A 3,563-nucleotide genomic window follows, 5' to 3' on the forward strand; every position below is an offset into this window, starting at 1 on the left:
TCTTGAACCTTGTCTTTTGTGGTGGCCAATTTAAGAGAACAGTATGAGGCTATGAAATTTCATTTCCTGCTCAGGAAAAATACCATAGAAACTGTTGTGATGTTGAACACAGGTTAAAAGGACAGTGCTGTGGGAAAAACTCAAGCATATGTGTTGTTTTCTTTTTTCAAAGAAGGTGAAATGTTGACTGATGACAAACCTCATTCTGGACATCCTTCAACTTCCCAAAAATGTCAACCAAATTCATGCACTTGTGCTCAAAGACTGATCACAGATCATTGAAGAGATGGGGAAGTTATCTGGATTATCTTGGAGTTTGGTTCAGCGAATTTTAATGTAAGATTTGGGAAAGAGAAGGGTCGCTGTGAAATTTGTGCAAAAAAAGCATCCACTGGAAACATGCTGTGCTTTGATAGAACAGCTCTGAAGTGACCCAAACTCGTTCCCCAGCATCATCGCTGGTGAGAAGACATGGTGCTATTCTTACTTGTTTATTCTTCTTGTGTTTGATGTGAGGGGTATAGTGCATTTGGGGCTCATTCCACCAGGTCCGACTATTAATTAAGCTTTCTATTTAGAGGTTCTGAAAAAACTGCATAACAGTGTGTGGGGGGAAAAGGCCCAGTTTGTGGCAGATAGGAGACTGATTTTGCCACCGTGACAATGCACCTCCTCACACAGCCTTCTCAGCGTGCCAATTTTGGGCAAATATATTGCATACCTCTCTTGCACCACGCACCTTACTCACTCGACCTCACTCCATGTGACTTCGTTTCTGTGAATGCAGAGAGACATGAAAGCACAGCAATCTGACAACATAGAAGAGGTGAAGGAAAAAACGAGGGAGGTGCTGTCAGCTATCTAAATAGATGAGTTTGAACAATGTTTCCAAGAATGGAATCGCAGATTTGACAAATTTACTCAATGTAATGGAGAGTACTTTGAAGGTAATAAAATTGTTTTCTAAAAAAATTTAAATACATAGCTTTGAAAAAAAATCCTATTTTTGGGGGTGCCTTCTTGTATGTCTCTGGTTCACCTTAGAAACATCATTGTCATTTTATGTTAGACAACATTATCAATCATCCCCTGTGGCATCACTTCCACTGCCATTGAATCAATGCTGACTCATAGCAGCCCCATAAGGCAGGGCAAGCTTGCTCTTGTGAGTCTCCAAGTTTGCAAATCTTCACAGGAGTAGAAAGCCTCATCCTTCCCCGGAAGAACTGGCTGGTGGTTTTAAACTGCTGACTTTGCAGTCGCTACATATGGATGGTGTCACTCATTTAGTCAATAGTGTAGAATTTCAAACACTGTTGAGGAAAGGAATTTATAGAAGTATAGGCCCGCTATGAACCCCTGGACACTATTTACACAGACAACAGGGGTTGGTGATATGGCAAATCTTCCAATAATATGCATTGATAGCATCCAATCAAGATGCATTAGTGATTGGAATGCAAAAGTTGGAAGCAAAGAATTCTCAGCCGTTAGGAAATATGGCTTTGAGGATGAAAACAATGCCTGCGATCACATGTGTGGTAGTTAGATACTTTTATGTCAGCTTGAAGATGTATAAAAGTGTAGGGGAAATGCTTGACACCATGGATGTATACATGGATTGTGACAAGAGTTGTAGGAGCCCCCAATAAAATGATTGAAAAAAAGAAAAGTGTAGGGATAGAATCCAACTTGTCAATCAGGTCACAGTCTGATGAGAAGGGTGTGGCCTGCTCATAAGGAGGAATCTGGCAACTGCTTTCTTTCTGAGACGGCCTTCTTTTTTTAAAAAAAAAAAATCATTTTATTGGCGGCTCATGCAACTCTTATCACAATCCATACATACATTCATTGTGTCAAGCACATTTGTACATTTATTACCTTCATCATTCTCAAAACATTTGCTTTCTACTTGAGCCCTTGGTATCAGCTCCTCATTTTTCCCCTCCTCCATGAACCCTTGGTAACTTATAAATTATTATTTTGTCATATCTTAAACCATCCGACCTCTCCCTTCACCCACTTGTGTGTTGTCCATCCCCTAGGGAGGAGGGATGTGGATCCTTGGGATTGGTTCCTCCTTTCTACCCCACCTTCCCTCCACCCTCCTGGTCACCACTCTCACCACTGGTCCTGAAGAGTTCATCTGTCCTAGATTCCCTGTATTTCCTGTTCCTATCTGTACCAGTGTACATCCTCTGGTCTAGCCCGTATGGTAGAATTGGGATCATGATAGTGGGGGGAAGGAAGCATTTAAGAACTAGAGGAAAGTTGTATGTATGTTTCATCATTCCTCTACTGCACCCTGACTGGCTTGTCTCCTCCCCGCAACCCATCTGTAAGGGGATGTCCAGTTGCCTACAGATGGGCTTTGGGTCCCCAATATGCACTTCCACTCATTCACAATGGTATGATTTTTTTTTGTTCTTTGATGTCTGATACCTTATCACCTCATGATCACACAGACTGGTGTGCTTCTTCCATGTGGGCTTTGTGCTTCTGAGCTAGATGGCTGCTTGCTTACCTTCAAGCCTTTTAGACCCCAGACACTATATCTTTTGATAGCCGGGCGCCATCAGCTTTTTTCACCACGTTTGCTTATGCCCCGCTTTGTCTGTGAGATTGTGTTGGGAAAGTGAGCATTATGGAATACCAGTTTAACAGAAAAAAGTGTTCTTGTATTGAGGGAGTACTTGAGTGGAGGCCCAATGTCCATCTGCTACCTTAATACTAAACTTATAATTATATGCACATAGATCTATTTCTTCATCGTCATATATAAATATATTTACATATATACATGCCTGTGCTTAGACTTCTATAAATGCCCTTTGCCTCTTAGTTATTTCCTCTATTTCCTTTTAGTTTTCTTCTTGTCCCACTATCATGCTCAGCCTGCATTTGGGTTTCAGTAATTCCTCTTGGTTACATTGCCCTTAGTCAAGCCCTACCTGGTCTCTTATACTCTCCTTGTCACTGATTTTTGATCACTTGTTGTTACCTTGTCCCTGGATTTGTTAACACCACTTCCTTTCCTCCCCCTCCCCCTCTTCCATGTCCCCCCAGAACCACCTCCAGATTGTTTATCCAGCCTATCTTATCTAGATAGACTTGCAGAGATAACATTATGCACAGAAATAAGGCAGGGCAAAACAAAACAACAAAAGAAAAGAAAACAACAACAAACCAATGACAAAAAATAGAAGAGCCTGTAAATAGTTCAAGGTCTGTTTGTTCACCTTTAGCAGTGCTTTCCAGTTGAGTCTGATGGAGTGCCACGCCCTGGCCCCAAAGTCTGTTTTTGGTACCCCCTCAGGACTTCCTTGCTCTGCTCCCCTTGCTATTCTGTTGCATGCCCTTAGTGTTTTGCCTCTGTGTGGTGGGGTCAGATCAGGTGCAATTCCCTCACTGTGTCTCCAGTGTTGTCCCCTGTAGGGATATGGGTCAGTGAGGGATGTTGTATCTCTTAGTGGGGCCAACCATATGGTCCTCTCTGCATTGGCTGCTCTGAGCAGGGATATCGTCCTCAAGGCTTGGCACGCCAGGATGTTCTCCACTCTCTC

The sequence above is a fragment of the Tenrec ecaudatus genome, chromosome 13, assembly GCF_050624435.1.
Source record: "Tenrec ecaudatus isolate mTenEca1 chromosome 13, mTenEca1.hap1, whole genome shotgun sequence".
NCBI classification, from domain to species: domain Eukaryota; kingdom Metazoa; phylum Chordata; class Mammalia; order Afrosoricida; family Tenrecidae; genus Tenrec; species Tenrec ecaudatus.